This window comes from Staurois parvus, unplaced genomic scaffold (genome assembly GCF_062004578.1).
Source record: "Staurois parvus isolate SC_StPar_1 unplaced genomic scaffold, SC_StPar_1.0 ptg000090l, whole genome shotgun sequence".
Classification (NCBI taxonomy): Eukaryota; Metazoa; Chordata; class Amphibia; order Anura; family Ranidae; genus Staurois; species Staurois parvus.
This window is the reverse complement of record NW_028317886.1, coordinates 14,630,923-14,656,112: the sequence shown is the minus strand read 5'-3', so window position 1 is coordinate 14,656,112 and position 25,190 is coordinate 14,630,923. Positions and strand designations below refer to the sequence as shown.

At 39.1% G+C, this 25,190-nt stretch overlaps 1 protein-coding gene across 1 annotated transcript in view; it reads right to left on the bottom strand.

The window, feature by feature from the left end:
* The window catches only part of DCHS2 (dachsous cadherin-related 2), a 378,130-nt gene that overhangs the window by 183,443 nt on the left and 169,497 nt on the right, over window positions 1–25,190 (bottom strand). The gene's annotated exons all lie outside the window — the stretch shown is intronic.

Sequence of the window (25,190 nt, the reverse complement as noted above, 5' to 3'; positions counted from 1 at the left end):
AAACTCTTGTCAGAACACGGCATTAAAATGAATATCTTGCATGCTATATCAGCCATAATCATTGTGCATTGTATAAACAACAATGGGACTAATTTATGAAAATGGATGCACAGGCAAGTTGAGCTGAGGCCTATTATAACTAATCAAATTCAATGTTCTATCTTCTTAATGCAGGTAAGAAAAAAACAGTTAACACTCAACTGCCTCCCGAAAACATCCAATATAATTCTTTTTGCTCTAGTTTTATCATTCAATCCCAGTCAAGTGGACATAGATGTAATATTCAGATATTTGTGTTTCAGAATAATCTGTATTAAATATCTGTTTAGCCCAGGCATATTTTCCAGAATATTGTTAAGAAAACATTGTAAAATACAATACACAGATGCATAATAATTTTAATAGACCTAAAAGTACAGGTATCTTTTTCCTTTATTATTGACATAGTATATGAAGATTCACCTTGTATGCATGGTAACAAACAATTCCTATCGAACCAAAAGTGCAGCTACAGTAAATGTTCTCCCATATGGCATTTTATAAGCCCTTGTTATCCCTTTATCATCATTCCTCTAATAATCCTTATCCTTTAAACCCATTACTTCATGGGTGATGCTAAGCATCTGAAGTGTTGTAACAAATAAAACAGAATCCCTGAGCAAGTAAAAACTCCACACCTGTGTGTTTGTTTTGAGATGATGATGATGATTTACTAAATGAACAGAGGCTGCTCACTGATCAAGGTGAATGTTCAGTTTGCAAAATGTGCGTATACTCAGTTTAAGAAAATAAAGTGAAGCTGTTTTTACTTTAAATATTCAAATGTGTCCAAGGGAAAGTAAAAAATACAGGATTTTTGCTTGTACACGTGAACACAGCTTCACAATGTTCACTAATCTAAGTAGGCACTCATATTGCAAAGCAAACAGTCTATGTTCCTTTAGTATATCAACCTAGTGGTCAGTAAAGTCAGGAATGGTGGCACAAGTATTTCTCTCATGGCTGCTTTACTTTGTAGAATGCTATTCCTCATCAACTTGTAATAAAGCAATGTTAGCTTTAACTACAGGAGCAATGAACAAAAAATAATGCAAGTACATTGCTAGCACCACTCTATTAATAATAAGAAAAATGGGGGCAGCACAGTGGCTAAATGGTTAGCATTTCTGCCTGGCAATACTAGGGTCATTGGTTCAAATCCCAACCATGGCACCACCTGCCTGAAGTCTGCATGTTCTCCCTGTGCCTGCTTGGGTTTCCTCCCACATTCCAAAGATATGCTGGTAGGTGAATTGGCCCCTGTCTAAATTGGCCCTAGTGTTTATGAATGTGAGTTAGGGACCTTAGATTGTACACCCCTTGAGGGTTAGGGACTGATGTGAATGTACATTATATATAGGTAAAGTGCTGTGTAAATTGATGGCGCTATACAAGTACCTGAAATGATCTTGAAGCACTCTCTTTCTTGGCCCTATCCCTCACTTCTTCTTCATTCCTACCTTCCCCATTCCCTGGTGCCCTACCCCCTACTTTAAAAAAAAAATGGAGCAGAGGTTGCTCTTAATTACCAAAAGAGGTGCAAGCCCCTTTGTTAATTAGGACTGATCAGTGTTCTTCTGTACCCTGACAGACACAGCACAGAAAACAGGGAGCTGCATGCTCCAATCTCTCTGCCCATGCCCCCCCTGTCCTCTGGCAAGTTCAGGGTGGGAAGGAAGAGAATAGTTGTTAGCCTTGCAGGCCATGCAAATGTAGTCTGATCACTGTGAGAGCAGAGAAAGGGATGTGAGTAGTCTTCTGACAGCTCACATCCCATGCAACCAAACTACACCTGGCAGGAATTTGTGGCAGCTCTCTATATATCAGCTGTGATTGTCAGTCTCCGGCTCTCTGCTCTGCCCTCCAGCGCTCACTGGCTGTGGAGAGGCTGGCTCAGGCTTTCGACGTATCACTGAGAGTTTGTGCCAGGTGCCTGTCCAGGCTTCTGGGGGAACCGAAACATATAGCCAGGATTTTTTCAGAGCCTGGACTGGCTCAGTGACCTCAACCAATGGTGGACTATACAGCACACTAACAAGGGTGTAGTCAATACATCAAGGCTTTATATAGTTAAATGATAATGGATCATATTCTAGTTTAGGTAAAAAATAGAATTGATTTTAGAACCAGTGTTTGGCAGCGAACCTACAGTGTAAAGGGTTAGCAGCTGTCATTTAAAAAGGCCTAACAGTGTTTGAAAATAGAATGCCTGATAATATGTTAACCAAACCAGTTAAAAACTTAATCTCATTCTTCTAAGCCATGAAAAAGGGAAACTCATATTCTGCTAGGACAACAGTTGGTCCTTTATATTAAAGTCCCTCTAAATCTGGATGAAGACTGTCAGGACAAAATGGAACTTAGTTTGCTTTTACAGAATACATGAAGCAGCGCTGATTTGATTCCTCGGTGTCTATGGATGCACTGAAAAGCAAATGTTATCTTGCAAGAGCTGAAATGTTTGCCACAGCTTTCTGATTGCCTTTATAGATCCCTTGCAAGGGATACAAAGCTAACATCTCAGGGGTCATGGACAATGTATTCAGACTAGAACAGAAAGTAACAGCAGCTTAATTTTTACTCTTTGGTTATTAAGATGGTTGTGTAGGCACAATCTAGATTACAAGACCTAAAGCCAAACATAACGTTGCTTGGCAGTTGTCATTCTCAATTAAATGCAAGCCATTTTTAGAAGCATTAAAACACAGTAAGGCTAAGTTCACATTTCTGTGGGTCGGAAATGCATGTGAAATCGTACTCATTCCTGACCTGAAGAGAAATGCTCTTCATTTTAGCAGACACACAGAGGTGCCATTAATGCAGTGCGGTTCGATTTTAAAATAGGCATTGGGGGCTTATTTCCTGCTGTTTCTGTGGGTAGGGCAGCCCATTGAAGTGAATGGGCTGCCCTACTCAAAGGACGCAGTCGCACAAGTCTGAACGGATCTCAGCAGATCAGAAAGCAGTGTTCTCTTATGCTCCTAAATAACCATGAAAATAGAGGCTTAAAAAGTAATTGGTATTGCTTGAATTACCAAATTTGCCCAATAACCCAAAAAGCCCACAACAAAAAAAACTGTGAATAGAGAATTCACAAGAAAAGCGGTCACATAAAGGACAATGTGATACTCAGATATTCATCAAAATATGCTTTTATTAGCAAAATTGCACATGAAAGACAATTGAGTAAAGACTGCAAAAGTCTTATTAATTGTTCTACATCTAGAGCAGTGTTTTTCAACCTTTTTTGTGCAAAGGCACACTTTTTTCATGAAAAAAATCACGAGGCACACCACCATTAGAAAATGTTAAAAAAATTTACCTCTGTGCCTATATTGACTATATATAAAGTAATTCTCTTGAATAGGAATCAAACACAAAGAAATTATTTTATAATTACTTTATTATGAAATAATAAAGTATTTTATAATTGTTCATATTTCTGTTTACTTACTCAGTGCGAAACCTGGGCCTGTTTGAACACAAAGCTGATATTCTGGCAGGAATCGAATAATTAATCCCCCATATAGTAATTCATCCCCCATAGTAATTCATCCCCCATAGTAATTAATCCCCCATATAGTAATTCATCCCCCATAGTAATTAATCCCCCATATAGTAATTCATTCCCCATAGTAATTAATCCCCCATATAGTAATTCATCCCCCATAGTAATTCATCCCCCATAGTAATTCATCCCCCATATAGTAATTAATCCCCCATAGTAATTAATCCCCCATATAGTAATTCATCCCCCATAGTAATTCATCCCCCATAGTAATTCACCCCCCATATAGTAATTCATCCCCCCTATAGTAATTCATCCCCCATATAGTAATTCATCCCCCATAGTAATTCATCCCCCCTATAGTAATTAATCCCCCCTATAGTAATTCATCCCCCATAGTAATTCATCCCCCATATAGTAATTCATCCCCCATAGTAATTCATCCCCCCTATAGTAATTCATCCCCCATAGTAATTCATCCCCCATAGTAATTCATCCCCCATATAGTAATTCATCCCCCATAGTAATTCATCCCCCATAGTAATTCATCCCCCATATTAAGTCCCCAAGCCCCCCCTGTGTCAATTCACTTACCTTTGCTCCACGCGTTCCTCTCGCCGTTCCAGTGTAGCATGAAAATCTGTCTCCTATGAGGATCTGTCCCCCTCGACGTATCTGCGCATGTGCCAGTTTCAGGCATTAGCAGCCGATCGGCGATCTCCGGCACATGTGCAGATACGTCGAGGGGGACAGATCATCCTGACAGTATCACGCTCCGCGGGCCGGATTAAAAGGTCCGCCGGGCCGTATACGGCCCGCGGGCCGTAGTTTGCCCATTGCTGTTCTAATGATTGGTCTATTTGTGAGCCAAGGCCACATGTTACGGATGAAATTGCAATTTTTCCCACAGCACACCAGACAATATCTCACGGCACACTAGTGTGCCGCGGCACAGTGGTTGAAAAACGCTGATCTAGAGTACTGTATATGTTGGCATGTCCATGTAACAAGATTTATGTGGGTAAAACTAAAAGGCAACTTAAAATACATATAGGTAAACACTTTAGAGGCATTAAATCTAAAGAACCAGACAGCAACTTGGCTCAACATTTTCTAAAATTTCACGACAGTAAATTGGAAGGTATTAAAGTGAAAGGATTGTATGCCCTTAATTTTCCATTGAGAAGAGGAGTTTTTGATAGGGAGCTGTTAAAACATGAAAAACATTGGATTTATAAGTTAAATACTTTGCACCCTAAAGGGTTAAATGTTGAATTAGATCTCCAAGCATTTTTACTTAATTAGGAATTTTGAAGAATCTGATCAGTTTAGACATTTCTCTCTATTGGCCATATTTTAATAATGTTAATAAAAGTTATCCCCCATGCTTGTATGTTCACCATAGAAGCACTGATTACTTATCGCTGAGGTTACTGTGAAATGTATTGATTGTTGGTTATGACTGTTTTTAATTGATCTGTTAATGGGAAACATGGATGCGTTTGGATTTACATATATAGGCGGAGTTTAGCCTGATGTCACGGCTGGCCGCGCATATCGGCAGTAGGCACCCAGTCCGGGTGGAGACACAGAGCACCACGCTTACCTTTGGCGTTTACCAGTTACCATGTGCATCCTCTAAGAAGCAGAGCCTGACCTTTAGGGTTCCCAAAGCTGGCAGCTGCCTCCGGAACTCCGGGCATGGAAACGAGCAATTTGAGGAACATCATATTATCATTCATTGACCAAGTGGGTGGTGAGTGATACTTCCCTCACACCTAACTGGATACATAGCTGATAGGCCTCTAGAAGTCTTTCACGGCGGTAGCCTTATTGACTTTCTATTTGTCACTTTTTCACTACAGGATGGGGATTCTACTCCATATTCAACAATCGGTGCATTGCTCCTTGCCTATACAGTTCATTAAGGAACATCACATTATTTCCATCTGATTTGAAAGGTAGTGAGTGACATTGTGGCCTACATCTGGTGGTTAACTGGATTCACATGCAGGCAGGGCTCTGCCATTCAAGTTCTATACAGCGGCTGCCTTATGGACTTCCTTTATCTCAGGATAGTGATTGTTCTATATATCCTGCTGTCTGTCAACTGCCATTTATCTACACATTGCTGTAGGATTATACATCCTCAAGGATCTTTATTCAATGTTGCCTTGTTAGGGCTTATTAGTCCATGCTGCATTTACACTTGAGGACTGTGTCTTCCGACTATTGATCTACAGTTATTATTACCTGGACTACACCAGTGCCTTTAATTGTCACATTTGACATAAGCATCTATGTGTGGAATGTATCCAGATATATGGTCATAATATTAGTTCCTAATGTATTCTCTAGTTGGGCTCCTATTTCCATGCCAATTGAAGTTACACATGTGTATTTTTGTTGATTGGTGTATAGCCATATTGTATTCTCTCCATTATATGTTAAACCCCACCATGGTGGTGCACCCTGATGTGTTTTTGCTGTTTGTGCAAAAAAGCTGTGAGTCGTTGCCCCTGCAGATTAACATTACTTATGGCCTAGCCATGATGTCTCTATTTTATATTTTTTGTTTAAAGGTTGTTATGTGTAATGTCTTATATTGAGGTGATGGCTTTTTGCAGTCTTTGCTCAATTGTCTTTCATGTGCAATTTTGCTAATAAAAGCATATTTTTATGAATATCTGAGTATAGCATTGTCCTTTATGTAACCGTTTTTCTTGTGAATTCTCTATTCACATTTTTTTTTTGTTCTATTATGCTCTTACTTTACTTTTACTCTTACTTCCTCCATTGGCTCACTCAGTAACCTTCTAGGGTCTGAACACACTTAATAAAATATTAACAGTTCTCTAGGAATGCAGGACAAGACTTTACAGTTAGGCTGAGTCTAATGACAATTAGATGAAATTGTACCAGTACAGTTTAAATCATTGGGGGTTATTTACTAAACCTGCACTGTGCAAAATCTGGTTCAGGTCTGCATAGAAACCAATCAGCTTCCAGGTTTTATTGTCAAAGCTTAATTGAACAAACTGAAATTAGAAGCTGATTGACTACAATACACAGCTGCACCAGATTCTGAGTATACCGGTTTTAGTAAATCTCCCCCCTATTTCAGTTTCCTAAACAAAAAATATAACTAATTTGAATTTGCACATACAGCCTGTTTTACTAAGGTTATAGGCTTGCTTGGCTAACTGTTGACCCCTGGAGATGCTGTAAAAATGCCCTACCTTAATGTGCATAACCAAAATAGGTGGCAAAAGCCCAGTGCAGAGGACAAGTCACTTCTCTGCAGGGTTCCCCTACTGCCAGAAGTAAGTAGCAATCACTGAGCTATTGATATCATGTTATCTGCACCACATCCCTAAATGTATGAATCTGTATAATAGTTTGGTCCTTTTGCACCTCCTGTGGTCATACATGATTCTTCTACTTGGTATTAAAATTTCAAACCTTATCTTCCTCTTAGTAAAGAGGTTTAATAAAAATTTGAAGGGTTAGTATGATCTGACCAACACTGCAGATGATTAATAATGTATATTGTTATCATTATTAATTAATTTTTGTTTAACATGTTACTATCAAGTTGTTGATTGCTGTTCTGTTTCCTCATCACAGTATTAAAGTTTCAGCAGTTGTATTCCACTGAAGAATCCACATTGGGCAACACATGTTGGGACTATCTATCATTATACTACCACAAAAATGAGGTCTACAAGACTATATCTATTCACAATGCTAATTTTTATTTTGTAATATTTTAATCACGTAATTAAACAATTGGCCGATCACCCACTCCCTGCTCTGCCACCTGTTTAATGACACCCTCTTTCATGGCTGGCCTTAATTTTGTGGTCATGACAACATTTCTCCAATCCAGAGCTACTCTCAAGAAGCTTTATACAACAATGAGCTAAGTAGTCAGGTAGCCACTAATTAAATTTCTCTGTTTGCCAGTTTTCCCTGTGAGTTCTATTCCTGGTTCCTATAAAGATTAGATATTAATTTTGCATTACAGGTATGCAGTCTAGCTGTGTAACGAGTAAAAATATATGGATTTTCTTTTGTGTGTGTAATTAGCACAGTATTCAATCAAAAAAACTCATGCTCCTTGAGCAGCATTGTTAATTTGAGCACTTTTGCAGGGTGCGTTTCCATTTGAGGCATAAAAATCAAATCTTCAATTGGACTTTAAAGCTTAAGCAGTTACTGTAAATGTTCTTCACGGTAAGCGTACAAGCATTTTATAGCCTAACCACATAAAAGAAACCTAAACTATTATATTTACCAACAGCAGAGCTCTCATTAATAGTACCACCCATGCTTACACTAGTTCCAACAATCTGTTTTATGGAACAACCATTAATATACCATCTAAAACATCAATTATGGAATAAAAAAGCCTATTTTGGTATAAAGAAACATAAGTGTTACCTAACTGGAATTTAAAGAAGAAAAGAACAATATATCTAATTTCTGCTATTAAAACATACTGTACCATCAAATATCACCGAGTACCCAGCTGTGTTACAAGTGCTGGCAGAAAGTATATCATAAGGCATTTTTTTTCTTCTGTTTGTATCTGGTTTGTCTTGGTGCATTTTTGTTTATTCAAGTATAATCTTAGTCATTTGGCTGTGAGCAGATGTAGATGGCAGAATAATCAAATGCTTAATGCCTACAGGAATGATATATGCAAGTTCATTACATGCCTTGTTTACCAAGCCAATTATTTATCAAAGCACATCATTTCCACATTTCAAATAGATGGAGAAACATTAGCCTTCTAATTCATACCACCTTTCTTTTAGAGGCTAATAATAGCATTCATACTCTTGTAAAACTTTTCCATATTGGTAATAATTCTTGCTTTATACCAATATTGATGCATGCCAATTGGAAAATGACAATAAATAGGAGTGTATATCATTAATAAAGAAACAGTTGTAGCTGTTATTTTTAATTAAATATGCAAGATAGCATGCATTTGTACCATTTGTATGGTACATACATCTGTACGTTGAAGTTAAAAAAAATAGATTTAGATTATGTAATATTAATTCAGAGTAAAAAGTTCATTATTTTTATGTTTTGGAAAATAAAATGGCAAAAAAGAACTCTTTGCATGAGGTATGAATTACACTGAATATCACCAGTATCACATAGGTTGAAATTGTGTTTTGGGTTCATAATGAGCAACAAAATTGATTTCCTGAATCCAGTTCGCTGAGACCAACATTCAATGTGCTTTGCTAAATGCTGAATTAAGAGTTTTTGTTAACACTTCTAAAAACAAAACATTCACTTAGCCTTGAACACATTGTGCTAGAAGGGATACGTAAAATGGCAGAGTGGGGTCAACGCATGTTGAAGCGCACAGTGCTCAGAAGTCGCCAACTGTCTGCATAGTCAATAGCTAAAGATCTCCAAACTTTGTGTGGCCTTCAGATTAGCACAACAGTGCGTAGAGAGCTTCATGGAATGGGTTTCCATGGCTGAGCAGCAGCATCCAAGCCTTACATCACCAAGTGAAATGCAAAGCGTCAGATGGAGTGGTGTAAAGCACGCCACTACTGGATTCTAGAGCAGTGGAGACGTGTTCTCTGGAGTGATGAATCATGCTTCTCTGTCTGGCAATCCAATGGACATGTCTGGGTTTGGCGGTTGCCAGGAGAACGGTACTTGCCTGACTGCATTGTGCCAAGAGTAAAGTTTGGTGGAGGGGAGATTATGTTGTGGCATTGTTTTTCAGGGGTTGGGCTTGGCCCCTTACTTCCAGTGAAGGGAACTCTTAAGGCATCAGCATACCAAGATATTTTGGACAATTTCATGCCCCCAACTTTGTTTGGGGGTGTCCCCTTCCTGTTCCAGCATGATTGTGCACCAATGCACAAAGCAAGGCCCATAAAGGCCTGGATTAGCGAGTATGGAGTGGAAGAATTTGATTCGCCTGCACAGAGTCCTGTCCTCAACCCAACAGAACACCTTTGGGATGAATTAGTGCGGAGACTGCGAGCCAGGCCTTCTCATCTGACATCAGTGCCTGACCTCACAAATGCGCTTCTGGAAAAATGGTCAAAGATTCCCATAGACACACTCCTAAACATTGTGGACATCCTTCCCAGAAGAGTTGAAGCTGTTATAGCTGCAAAGGGTGGGCCAGCTCAATATTGAACCCTACGGACTAAGACTGGGATGCCATTAATGTTCATGTGCGTGTAAAGGCAGGCGTCCCAATACTTTTGGCAATATAGTGTATATATAAAGGATCAATTTGCATTTCTATCTGCAGCCTTGGCACTATTCCCAGCCTTTAAAAAAAATCTCAGGGCTCAAACAGCTTTTCATCACTTTATCTAAATAGAAGTCTTATCATTGACCTGAAAGCTCATAAGTCATATAGAGCTCACGTGGAAATCATCTTTAGTGAAAACAAGGACAGTCTTAATTCCATCATTTAGCACTGATACACAGCTCTTTGCTACAATATTAAACACCATCCTGTGATTATTAGTGCATTAGCAGTGTCCTTTTTTTGTACTGGTGATGAAAAAGGCACTTAGCTGGGAACTGTCTTTGACTTTGATAACTTCCTTATGATTTCATTGATAATACATATCTACACAGGGAATTGTTGACATACTTACCAATGGCACTTGCCCACTCATGTCCTTCTTACCACTCAAGTAATTTGCTTACAGGTTCTTTTATATTATTATTGTTACCCTGAATGAAGTAACAATCCCACAGTTGTAAATACTGCATGTCCATTTACTTTCCAAAAGACACGGCTTGACATGCTGGGACATAAAACTGTACACTGTAAGATTCTGTAATGCATACCCAATTCCTGTTATTTTCTTATAATCACCTTGTGTACAACCAGCCTATTGGGTTTTTCCCAAATGATTTCCCCAACCACCATAAATGTGTGGATGGGGAAATTGGATTTGAATGAAAATTGGGTTGAATGAAAAAATGAATAATGCTTGGCTGACCTTACTCCCAATTAGCCCTGCCATTGCTGATCAGTTGATTACAAGTGCCTCTTGTGACAAACATGGTGGCCGAACCCTGCCCTTCTCACCAGCTCGTGACAAAGGACCAGCCAATCCCACACCATGCTGTCACTTACGTAGCAATGCCATTTTCAGCTGCACCTGGCACAAAGATTTTTCAGCTCGCTGGGCCACAATCTAGGTGCCAGCAGCCTGAGAGAGATTGTCACTGGGTCAAGTTAATTAAGCAATTAACTCTTTATGCTACCACCACCTTTTGACTGAGCAATCAACAAATATCTTAGCAATAACAAATATGAAAAATAAACATTTGTACACACACCATCACTACAGACAGGTATATTCAGAGGATTATATTACAGTAGCACTCTTCAAGAGACAGGGATTCTTTTAGTTTGCAAGAAAAGCCTTAGGGACAGTTTAACACTTTTCAACATAGGGTTTAATGATGAAAAGATCAAAATGGTGCAAATAAAGTTTTTACAGAAAAAAATATGTTACAAAGAAATAAAGAGAACAATAAAGCAACAAAGGATTGAGTAGAAAATGAAGAATACTTGCAGAGTCCTTTGTTTTAGCAGAGTTCAATTGTCCAAGCAAAAATGGTGCCGTGGCTCTTTCAAGTCCAGTTAGGTGTTCCTTATTTGACGTTAAAATGAGAGCTTGACAACAGGTCCTGCCATTCCCTTTTTTTGTGGCATCAAAGGGGTGTTTACAAAGACCATCAGACCAATCATCCAATTTAAGGGGTGGGTGCTGGGAGGTCACCACGTTTATGATCAAGCCCCAAATACAGTTTCTTATATACTGATATTTCTGAATACCTACCGTTTACAGTCTGCTACCCTGCAGATTATTGTCCAGCATGAAATTAGCTTCAAAATGGATATAGAAATGGCAGGTCTCATATATTTATTTCTCATAGGAGAGGTGTGGAAGCCTAATCCACTCTGGTACCTCTTAGCATAGGGAAGTTTGGGTTCTAAATGCTACCCAATAACCGTGAGAGGTAAATATGTCTATACCTCGGCTGTGCTGTAATGATTTCATGAGTTATGGAATATGCTGAAGTTTTAGAGTCTTGACTGATAAACCTTCTAACAGAAATGTGGATTGGCTATTTCCTCCAGCTGAGCTATTTACAACAGTGTATCTGTTAGCTCTCCGGATTGGTCAAGCTTGGGAGGGTGACAGTTTTATTAGGATTTCTAGACAGAAATTGTGAATTAGGTAATGAAGAGGCCTGTGCGTCTGATTGATAACAAGGTCCTGGTATCAGTTAACAGTTTGTGTATTGTATAAACTAAAGGACAGAGGGGGGGGAGGTCACTGAGCTATGCCATTTTATGACAAGATGACATAAGGGACTTGAGACATGACAAAATGACTGCTACACACACAGTTATCTGTGTGCCCAATACATAGGACCATTACACCTCAATATTGGATTCTCCTGCTGGAAGGTCTCTTAATTCATCTCTAGCAAGGCATACTGTATCTCTTTCTGTAGCTTTCTCTGACTTGAGACTAAACACTCAACCATGTCATTGTAATCTACTATGGGTTGCCTACAAATTTAGCCACAAGTCTATCTCTGCTTAATCCAGCAAATCACTAAAAGTTGCTTGAAGCATTTTTGCTTTGTGCTAATATCTTTTGCAACTTGCTACTGCGGAAATCACTCAAGCAGGAGCTGCTCTGATTGGCTCTTGTTTGTAGGCTACATGGGGTTGATTTATGAAACCTAGGAAAGTGCAAAAATTTGGTGCACCTGTGCATGGTATGCTTCTTCAGTTAAAGTGTTACTAAACCCAGGGCCCTGCATTCACTATATCTGGCCTCCCACAGTACACACAACATGGAAGTGCAATTATTTTAGTAAATATAAACTGCTAAATACCTTTTCTCATCATCAGCTACAGCAGTCTTGTGACTTCTATCAGTGTCCAGCTGAGCACTGGTTAAAGCTTGTAGGAGGAGTTTTCATTCTGCTCTACGAAGATGAAGAACCCCTGGCCCTCTGTCTGGACAGTGCTGATTTGGCCTGTGCTGATGATATGCACTCTCCCAAGAAAAAAAAACCGCTCTAGCAATACACACTAAACTGAGCATGTGCAGAGTGACGCCACACAATATGCCTTATCAGGAGATAAAAGGGAGACACTGGAAGAAGGGTAGGATCAGAGAAGACAGGATAAAAAAGCGTTTTTACACAATGCAGAGGATTAACCCCTTAGGTTCCACAGTGAGTATAACAAACATGCTTTACTGCATATACAGGCTGATTTTATTGTTGTGGGTTTAGTAACACTTTAAGCTTTGATGAAAAAAAACTGGAAGCTGATTGGTTTCTATGCAGAGCTGCACCAGATTTCCCCCTCTCCAGTTTTAGTGACTCAACCCCTATTTGAAAGCAAACGAATTGTCCTGTCCTCATGCAGAATTCTGCTTGGACAGCTTCATATACTGTATTTATTGTATCCTCAATGTTTTTGTCTCTCGCAGGATCACAAATTTAATCTCTCTTTTTCTAGTTAATTTTCTTGGCCTTCTACCTTTTCTAGTTTTTATCTATGTTTTTTCATTTATAATATATTTGACATCATTGTGTGACAGAGCTCTTGAATCATGTGGACCTCTGAAAACCAGCTATCCACGTTTACTCACTCATCACCATAATTATTGCTTACCAGCTTTGTAAAAAAACTGATTTATGTGAAATTTGAAGTCAGTTTAATAATATATATATATATATATATATATTTGTTTACATTAAATATACATTTAATACAGATAATTTAGTAATGAAATTCAGTAATGCTATTGTGTACTTTTAAAATTAGTAATTTATTTATTTCAGGTACTTATATAGCTCTGTCAGTTTACGCAGCGCTTTCCATACATATATTGTACATTCACATCAGTCCCTAACCCTCAAGGAGCGTACAATCTAAAGTCCCTAACTCACATTCATACATACACATACTAGGGCCAATTTAGACAGGATCCAATTAACCTACCAGCATGTCTTTGGAGTGTGGGAGGAAACTGGAGCACCCGGAGGAAACCCACGCAGTCACAGGGAGAACACGCAAACTCCAGGCAGGTGGTTGGGATTCGAACCAGTGACCCTAGTACTGCCAGGCGGATGAGCTAACAATTTAACCACTGTGCTGCCCAGTAATGGCTAGAAATTCCATATTCTGTTTACACAAAATGTCTTCACAAAAAATATATAATTTCTGCTACGTAAGAGTAATGTTGAAGTTTGTTTTAAAATTTGTAATTACTTTTGAAGTTTGTGTGTGAAGATACAGCAGATGTTCTTTTAACAGTTTCCCCTTCTAGCTCCATAGCCTACTGCTGAGAGTGCCTGAGGATTCTTCCTGAAGTTGCAGGTCCATTATCAAATTCTAACAGGAGGTGATGGTAGAAGACTACAAAAGGAACTTCATGCTACTGGGTCGTCACATCACAGGTATGAAGATAAATATTATTTTATACTCCTATTAAAGAAAATTAGTTTTAGCTAGGTGTCTTTGTAAGCCTAGACATAAGAAATAATGGTTTAGGTCATGTATAGGTGGTTAGAAATAAAAGAATAATTTCATGTGAAGTTCGAATTGACGGCTACTCAGTATTAAATAGCTCCATCTCATGACGTCCAGTCGGGCTGTACTGTATGTGGAATTCTCACAGTACCAATGAAGAGATACTTACTAGGTGAAAAAGTTTATTTAGGATGACATAGTGGCTAGACAGTCTACTTCTTAGATTTGAAAGTGCAAAGGGAAGCACTGACAACTGCTGAGAGAGGTGATATCTGAGGTCAAACAACACCTGAAAGGGAATCATAAGTGATCTCATATGGAAATCATAAGTATGTGTAAGAGGCAGGATATCAATTATATAGGCTCAAGTGGCCAGAGTTCATTTGGCTGTCGCTTTGTGACTTTTAAATCTGAGCACTATTTGTAATTAGCCAGCGTCCCTTTGGTTACAGGCAGCGACACAAGCATAAGTCTCACTACTTGGCTGCATGCCTGTTCAACAGACGCACAACAAAAGGGTTTCATTAGGATTGTAAAACAAACAAAGATCTCATTGGCTCCATTTAAGTCCTGCAGATGGGGATCAGGGCATCTGACATTTTACAAAAGACAGAATGTTTTCATGAGTTAAAATAACAGAAATGTTGGAGTGGCCCAATTAGTTCAGTTTTCTACTTTATAATAGCATCTTAAGTCTCTGTTTGTTACATAAATGATCAGGTCACTTTAGCCTGCAACATGTAATCTTTTGATGTGGAATTTTAACTGCTGAGCCCTTTGAGTATCATTGCTTAAAAGAAAAATGCCAGTCCAGTTAAACATCATGATAATGTTTAAAAATAAACAGCTGTTGAACTTAATAATTATATCCTATGGACACATTAACCTACTCTCCTTTCAATGGTAAATATGTAGTGGCAGTTCTCCAGTACCCTCGTAAACTAAGGAGGTGATTTATGAAATTATTTTCACATAATCCAGTAAATCTATGTTCCCTTCAAATACTTTACCCTGTGAACCAGTTAAAATGTCCTAGTGTCCTCTGATAACCCTTGAGCCTTTGCCATTTGTTGGCTGTTACCCAGCACTGTAGCTCTGGTCTCTGTGGTGCACACCAGCACCCTAATCAAGAATGATTAAATAGACTGCTGAACATACAGCCTATGGCTGGCCATACACTATACAATTTCTTCCAATTTTCTGTTCAGTTTCTTCCCAATTTCCATTAGATTTACCTTCAACTATGTAGCACAAGGGCCTGCCTAATTGGATACAATTGAAAGTGTTGTTTAGGTTTGACCTCATATTAAATGGTTTTTGGTAAATCTAAAGCAAATTTCTCAAGAAAATTGTATAATGTATGGCCAGCCTTAGTTTGTTTAACAGGTTAGGCTGGCCATACACTATACAATTTTTATTACAATTTACTGTCCAATTTCTGCCCAATTTCCTTTAGATTTACCTTCAACTATGTACTGCAAGGGCCTACGGCTGGCAATACATTGTACAATTTTCTTGAGAATTTTTCTTTAAATTTACCAAAAATCAAAACAACACTTAAAACCTAACAACACTTTCAATTGTACCCAAATAGGCAGGCCCTAGCACTACATAGTTGAAGGTAAATCTAAAGGAAATTGGGCAGAAAATTGTAAGAGCATTGTATAGTGTATGGCCAGCCTTATGCAGGCCATACTTGGGTCGAATTCCGAATGAATTTTCTTTAGGAAATCAGAAATGTTGTGCATTTTGTAATCTGATGGTGCCACCGTTGATTCCAAAATGCAACCAGCCAAGCCTTCAATGTCATCCAATGTTGCTACAGAAAATAATTTTCATGGCCAAGAATTTTCTTTTCTTTCCAGGCCACAGCTCACAGTCATTTCTTTTTTGTTCATATTTTCTGCACAATTCTCCATCAATGATTCGAAATTCAATCGTTATTCACAACATTTCCAACATGCCTGATCACTCAGATTTGATGGTCACATGAAAATCATCTGTTTCTGTGACCCACTAATGGTGTGAAATTCAAACGAAAATTCTTAGAAAAGATTTTCAAAAGAAAATTATTTCGGAATTCAACCCATGTATTGCCAGCTTTAGGCTGGCCATACATTATACAATTTTCTTGAGAATTTTGCGCTAGATTTACCAAAAACCATATAATATGAGTTCAAATCTAAACAACACATTCAATTGTATCCAATTAGCCAAGCCCTTGCACTACATAGTTGAAGGTAAATCTAAAGGAAATTGGGCATAAATTGGACAGAAAATTGTATAGTGCATGGCCAGTCTAATAATGGCCATACATTGTACAATATTCTTGAGAATTTTGCTTTACCATATAATACAAGGTCAAACCTAAACAACACTTTCAATTGTATCCATTTAGGCGGGCCCTTGCACTTCATAGTTGAAGGTAAATCTAAAGGAAATTAGGCAGAAAATTGTAAGAAAATTGTAGTGTATGGCCAGCCTAAGTCTGCTTTCTCATGCACTAGATCTGTGTTTCTCAACCTTTTTTTTCAGTCAAGGCACCCTATGGACAGTTCCGAGGCACCCTTTAAAATTAAGGACAGTCTTGAGGCACCCCATTTTAGAATAAGGGGCCTCAAGACTGTCCATAATTTTAAAAGGGCACCCCTTTCTAAAATGTGAAAAACTGTTCTAATAGTTTTATATAATGCAGCAACATCGTCACATGTAGGACACCCAACATTAGAGGTGATTTATTTTTCCAAAGCAAATACACTTTTGCACACTGGTACTGAGTAGTGTTCCAGTGTTTGTGATGGAGAGGGGCAGGGAGGGGTCAAACAAGGATGCTGTGCAGGCAGCTAACATCCTCCTTGTCAACTGATGATGTCATTGGATGTCAGGACACCAATGGCTAGAAGGTTGTAATGGTGCATAATGAAAACCTGTGACTTTGTGTAACTAAAAGGTAGGTTTGTTCCACCTGCTGGCTTTTTTAGACATTGTGTCAAGGCACCCCTGAAGAAACCTCAAGGCACCCTGCTTGAGAAAGTCTGCCCTAGATAGAATACAACCCATAAAAGTTACATGCCGAAATATGTGCAAATAGCGACTTTGCACAAAGAAGTATTTACACAATAACTTTCCTAGGGTCTTGCGAAAATAAATGTCATAGGGCCACACTTTAAGATACTTAATAAAAAGGTATCTAGTATCCAAGTAGAAGCTTAGCTTAGAAATTTCAAATCACAACATTATTTTAACCATTTCCATACCGGGAACTTTTACCCCCTTCCTGCCCAGGCCATTTTTCAGGTTTCAGCGCTCTCACACTTTGAATGACAACTGTGCAGTCATACAACGTAGTACCCAAACTAAAATTTTATCATTTTCTTCACACTAGAGCTTTCTTTTGGTGGTATTAATCACCACTGGGGTTTTTATTTTTTGCTAAATTAACAAAAAAAGACCAAAACTTTTGACAAAAAAAACATGTTTTTCTTTGTTTCTTTTATAAAAGTTTGCAAATATATAATTGTTCTTCATAAATTTAGGCCAAAATGTATTCTGCTACATTCTTTGGTGAAAATAACCCAAATTAGGATGTATTTTTTAGTTTGTAGGAAAGTCACAAACTATGGTATAGATCTGAAAATTGATCAATCCTGAAGTACTGACGGCCAATCTAATTTCTTGAGGTCCAAGAATGTCAGAACAGTAGAGATATCCCCCAAATGACCCCTTTTTGCAAAGTAGACAGTCCGACATACTTCATAAGAGGCATGGCGAGTTTTTTTAAGCTGTATTTTGTCTGTCATAATTTTTCAGAAAATGAAAAAATTAAAAAAATTATTTTCACAATTTTGTTTTTACATACTGTCACCAGTGCAGTACAGCGTTATCATATAACTGGCATGGTGGTAATCAGGGACACTGACTGGTGACAGTATGAAAAAAAAAAAATATATATATATATATATATATATATATATATATATAATTTTTTTTTTTAATTATTTTTAATTTTTTATTAAATTTTTTTTCTTTTTTTTAAGATTTTTTTTTTCATATTTCACTTTGACCAAAGTAGTACAATGTTACCATAGAAACATTGTACTACTTTGGGGAAGTGATCAGTATTTTTTTTTTTTTTTTTACACAATTTGCTTATAGCAAAGAATTACTTTGCTGTAAGCAAGCATTTACCTGAATGACATTGATTCATTCAGGGCTTTTTTTTTTTTGTGCTTAGCTGTGATTTGGCCACGGCTAATCACATGACACAGCTGGGCTGTGATTGTCCCAGCTTGTGCATATGATCGCTGTGACCATTCACAGCTAGGCACACTAGTATACAATGGATGGCATGAATGAAGCCATCCATTGTATACAACTGTCATGTGACCTGCTGTGATTGGTCACAGCAGGTCACATGGTACCGGCAACGGGGCCGGTACTCAGATCTGTCATCGGCCGTGTCTGAGGTACACGGCCGGTGACAGATCGTGCCGCTGCGCGGCTCTACAGGCACTCAAAATGCGCATGCCCCGGAGGACGCCATATGGCGCCCACCCGGAACGCTGAGGGATTTTGCCGGCTGCCATTCGGCCATTGGCCGGGCGGAAAGAGGTTAAGTAGAAAAATAAATGCATTTTTTCCAATGGATAAAAAAATATTCCGACCAAGTTCCCAAGCTAGGCAAGCTAGTTAATATGGATGCAGGCTACTAGTTATTACAGGCTGCAGAGAGCCTGCTGCTTGCATACAGTTTATGTTTAGTAAACTTGCAGTAATAAATAGATCAGAATGGCACAAGGACAACAAAGCTAGTGGTTGTGATCAAGGGGCATACCTGCTCTGCTGTCTGTGTCCCTCACTTTATTATTATTATATTATACAGTATTTATAAAGCGCCAATAGTTCACTCAGCGCTGTACATTACAAAGGGGGACAGAACATGTGACAGAACAATACCAATACAATGCAAAACATGAGGGGATCGAGGGCCCTGCTCTTTTGAGCTTACAATCTAGAAGGGATGGGGCAGTGGTACAGGAGGAGATAGCTGTGGGGGATGGAGTGGTAGGAAGAGTGGAGGAGGTCAGCAAGTTAGCAGGGGGTGAGGTAGGCTTCCCTGAAGAGATGGGTTTTCAGGGTGCGCCTAAAGGAGAGGAGAGTAGGTGATAATCTGATGGGTTGGGGCAGGGAGTTCCAGAGGATGGGTGACACCCTGGAGAAGTCCTGGAGGCGGGCATGGGAGGAGGAGACCAGGGAACTAGAGAGAAGGAGGTCTTGTGAGGAGCGGAGTGTGCGTGCTGGGCGGTACTTGGATATTAGGTCAGTGATGTAGTTCGGGGCAGTATGGTGGACAGCTTTGTACGTCAGTGTTAGGATTTTAAATTTGATCCGTTGCGCAATCGGAAGCCAGTGGAGGGATTGGCAGAGGGGGGTGGCGGAAATGGAGCGGTTGGAAAGGTGAATGAGTCTGGCAGCCGTATTCAGGATCGACTGAAGCGGGGATAGCCAGCGGCGAGGCAGGCCAGTGAGGAGGGAGTTGCAGTAGTCGAAGTTTAGATTTCAGCAGATCACTTGAAGTTTAGATTTCAGCAGATCACTTTCACACTCATACCTAAAAACACTGCAAAGATTACAGTTTCCCTTGAACACTGTTAGAAGGCATTACAGTTGTATCAGCTGCTACAACTTCAAACACCTAATATTTATTATTAATACAACATACATTGGGGCTTTGGATTTTTTCAGTGTTACTAGTCTGAAATGTTTGTAGATATTCTGGATTGTTTTCCTCACTAGTAACACAGGTACAACACCTCCTGCGCTCGGGGACCTAGATCAGTAGAGGACCAATGGACCAATATAAAGTATGATATATGAAAGTTCCTCCAGGACCGATCAAAGGTTGTGCAGCTCTAATGCGAAGCTGGGGAAGCTCGATATAGACTGTAGTAGAGAACAAAAAACAGAGCGCACCAACCTTGCGCAGTACCTCAGTAAATAATTTGTAGATTTATTGATATAGGAAATATACTCACAAGAGTAGCAATATAACAAGCATATAAAATCCCAGAGACGAGTCATTGGGGTCATTAGGGTGGTCCCTTCTTTACCAGAGCATTTTATATGCTTGTTAGAGTGCTACTCTGGTGAGTATATTTCCTATATCAATAAATCTATGAATTGTTTACTGAGGTAATGCGCTCTGTTTTTTGTTTTCTACTACAGTCTATTGTTTTCCTCACTATAAAAACCTATATGCTTTGCTGTCTGGTTTATTTTTAAAATGAAAAATATATTTGTGCTGTTCTGCTTATTGGTTTTCATAATAGAGAGGAATAAGAACATGAAAGTGTAACTAGAGCCAACAATTTTTTTTTTAATTGGGGAAAAGTTAGGATTCTTGTAAGGTTTGCCTGTTGTCCCGTTCACCATTAGAGAGATTTTACCTCACTTCCTGTTCTGCAGACATCCTTTTACCAGACAGGAAGTGAGGAAAAGTGAGGAAACAAGCAATAACAAAGTGATAAATGTTCTGACATTCAGGATCCTATTTAGCATAAAAAATACTTTTTTCTTTGCTGTTCTTGGAGAGTTCTCCTCACTTCCTGTCTGCAAAAAGAATGGTCCTGGGACAGTAAAGGAAGTCACAGACAACAGTAAAACCCAACATAACCACATGATTCAACATTAAAAATAAACCTCAATGTGCTATTTGGTGTGTTCTGTATCACATGCATTGCACAGCATAATCCATATATTATTAACCACTTGCCTTCCAGAGGAATTACCCCCCTTCCTGACCAGGCCATTTTTACGATACAGCGCTGCGTTACTTTAACAATTGCGCGGTCATGCAACACTGTACATAAATTATATTTATGTCCTTTTATCCCACAAATAGAGCTTTCTTTCAGTGGCATTTGATCACCTGTGCACTTTTTATTTTTTGCACTATAAACAGAAAAGACCAACAATTTTGGAAAAAAAAAAACCAAATATTTTTTACTTTTTGCTATAAAACATGTCCAGTAAAAAAATTTAAAAATCTAATTTCATCATAAATTTAGGCCAAATGTATTCTGCTACATGTCTAGTATGTATATGTATGAATGTGAGTTAGGGACTTTAGATTGTATGCCCTTTGAGGGTTAGGGACTAATGTGAATGTACAATATATATGTAAAGCACTGCGTAAATTGACGGCGCTATATAAGTACCTGAAATAAATAAATAATTGTCTTTGCTAAAAAAAATCCCAATACATGTAAATTAATTGGTTTACGTGAAAGTTATAGCATCTGCAAATGGTAGTATATATACTGGAATTTTTTTTTTTATACTAGTAATGGTGTCAATCAGTTACTTATAGCAGGACTGAGGGACTGCGGTGGGCATTCTAACACTGGAGGGTAACTGACTAAGTGCCACTGACATCCCAATGACACTAATACAGTGATCAGTGCTAATAAAAAACCCTATCACTATACTAATGGTACTGGGCAGGAAGGGGTTAACATCTGGGGCAATCAAAGGGTTAACTGTGTGCTGTGTGTGTTTTACTAGGGAAAAGTGCAGAGAGATACCTAGCAGTATGTCCTTGCTGACAGGAGAGAGACCTGTGTTGTTTATGCACAGGTCTCTCCCCTGTCAGTATTACTCGGCGATCGCCGGGTGTCGCCGGGGAATCTACAGTCAGGACCCAGTAATTGATATCTGTAGTTGCCAATGGCGGCACATGCACCTGCGCGCACCCCCTATCCAGAAATGCTATAGGGCAGAGGGGAAGCAGTTAAAGTAACACTAAAGGCTCATTTTTATTTTTAAATAACAAACATGTTATACTTACCTGCTTCTGCAGTGGTTTTGCACAGAGAAGCCCCATACTTCTATTCTCCGGTCTTCCGCTGGTGCTCCTGGCCCCTTCCCTTTGCTGAGTGCGAGCATTGCAAGCTTCTTGCTCTGGGGCACTCATGCGTGCCCTCTCCCAAGCAAGCCCCGTGTGTCCATAAGACTCACAGAGTATGGCTTGGCCCTGCCCCCCACGCTCCCTCCTCACTGGTTGTGATTGCCATTGGCTCCCGCTGTTGTACCTCAGCCATTGATGAGGGAGAGACCCGGGAGAGCTGCTTCTCCCGCACACATTGCTGGATCCAAAGCAGTGTGCCCAAGCTGACAGGAAGAACTGTTAGTAAACAAAACAGTGCTCCTACCTGTCAGAGATGCTCAATAATCACAAGGTGCCAGCGAGTAATCACCGGCCGGGACCTAGTGATTAACAGCTGCAAATGGCAGTGCAGGGTAGGGTGTGCGTGTGGCCCGCATGTGCCCCCTACCTGGAAATGCAAAATCACATATATATGTGATTTTGCGCACCCGTGCCGCCCTGTAGCAGTATTTCTGCTATAGGGCGGCGGGAGCGGGTAAATAACAATATTGTTTTCATATATTGTATGTTTGACACCAATTGAACTTCAATAACAATATTGTTTCCATGTACTGCACGTTCACGCCTGATGATGTGTGAACATATGAAATCTGGGACTGTGAAGAGAAATAGGTTTCCAGAAAATATATCCAGTGCTATGGTTTGCAACCTGAACTGTAAATAATACATGTCATTGCTGCAACTCCCTTTTCTCTAAGTTTTTATATTACAACCATATATTCACAGTGTTCCAAAACTGTGAACTTTTCATGCCTTAAGTCGTATATCATATCATACATTATAGATGTGCAAGGATGTGTAGAGATGCCACTTGAGCTTGGTAAAGGTAGAAGCATTTCAGGTTTTGCCTTGTTTTCTTTTGTCTACACTTTTTTTATATCTGCCTTCAAGAATGGACAGAAAACTGGTATCAAAGAAGCATACTCTTTTTTATTTCATATGTGATGCATAGAGCTGTAAAATGTACTATCCAAGAGCTGACAGTATGCACCAAGGTCACGTAATCAGTTCCTCCTACTGTGGAATACTATGCACACTTGTTTCTTGCCTCCAGTATTTAAAGGGAATGTGTAGTATTTCTGTATACTGTATATTTACTGTCTTCATTATGTTCAGAACTAAAAATGTATTTAAAATATGCACTTTTTTTATTCAAGTGACTATGCAATTACATATGCATATTTAATATTTGCCCACTGATGGCCAGCAAATGGTGCCCTTGGTTTTTTTTTATATGATCATTCAGCTGATGCTGAATCTTAATGCTTAACTCCAATCACATTTCTTCCTGTTGTTAATTTTGTGTCCGTGTCCGTGACCCCAATGAGTAGATTTTATCTCACTTTCTGTCCCTGTGACACCCATACAAATAATGTGAATATACAGAAAGCAATAAGAACATTGTCAAAGTTACAGCGCTTCTCTAATATGCTATAAATGTCTTTGTATTTGACCCATTGTAGAGAATTCCTATGATTTCCTCTCTTGATAGCAAGTGATAGAAAATCTCAACAATAAGTGCACAGCAGGGGCAGACTGACAACTCATGGGGCCCACGGGCAATAGAGGGGCCCCTGTATCCTTGCTCAAACTCAAAAAAGCCTATGAAAAAGGTACCAGGGGCATCTCATGGGGCCCCCTACAGACCCTGGGCCCTCGGGCAGTGCCCGAGTTTCCAAATGGTCAGTGCGCCCCTGGTGCACAGTTGAAAAATCTAAAACAGAGGCACTATCTTATTTCTTGTTGGATAGAGTGGGGTACGCTGCATTCAAAATGAAATACACTTTTTGGCTGGAGTAGGCCCATACCCTGCTGATTCAACACACTGCTGAATGTGTCAGAGCAGTGATTTTTCCACCCTATTTCCCCCTTCTCTCCGTGTTGTCCTGTTTAGACAGGGAAGTATGAAAAATTGTGCCTGCAGGCAGTGGGTAAAGCTCCAGGCTCCACTTCCAATTTTTGTAGGCTGTACTTAACTATTCTACTGAAAAAAGTATGTTAACAGAGCTCAATATACACACAGTACTGGATGAGTCAAATGAGTCTTTCCCTTCTCCATTCAGACATGTTATTTATATATTCAAGCAGAATGAGAGATGCTGAAGGCAAACAGCTTCTGTTGTGTTTTCTGGTTAGAAAATTCAAACTGCTCTGCGTGAAATATGATTGCAAAACTAACAGATTTTTCACGACAAGAGAAGAAACCAGGACCAACGTAATTTTCCAAGAAATCATGTCTTTTGAGATCCTAACTCACTATCGAAGGATTTTAACAAACAACCACCCAGTCTTGTTGGCCTGGTACTGCATTTATGGGTGCTAAACATTTACAAAGTATAGCTTTTTTCTCCTTTTATCTAAGACTCTACTGCTTGTGCTTTCAATGGTGCCACTCCCTTCCAAACAGCAAGTGAGTTACTATGTGACCTTGCAAGGCAAATTACATTTTATATCCCCACAAGTGCCTGATGAGAGGCATGGAGTTACATAGACTAGAGATGCTATTCTAAAACAGTGAATCCATTTTCCCTCTAAATCAAGTTATTGCCATTCCTAATTTCATTCTTGCCTCTGGGCTTCCTTATAAACAGCTGAGAAGAAGACACATGCGTGCAGATGAAACATGTGCATCCTATCAGGCAAGTTATCTCTAGATAACTAGAGAAATGTCTATATTAAAAAGTACTTCAGTTTTCTGATTCTCATCCGCAACTGTTTTGTGTTGCGGCTGTATAAATAATTATGGCAAAGATAAAAAAAATAGCCAAAACTACAAAAATTATAACTAGTGGTGATCTACTTACAATATAACTAGGCCTTTTGCTTTAGGAAGTTCTGTTTTAGCATAACCCACAGCAAGATTTGTATTTATTTAGTTTTGGATAGTCGGGGAAGAGTTAAAATATGTCAGGTTTTTATTTAGGTCTGTGCCCCAAATCATGAGATTTTCCCTCACTTTTTGTTCTTAGGACCCCCACCCAGGAAATTATAGTCATCAAAACAGAAAGACACAGACAGCAATAAAACATGGTCAAAAATTCTAACCCCTTGTTAACACAGCTACAAATATATTTTTGCTTTTTTTCAGTGTCTACGCTGAACTGATTTTCCATCACTTC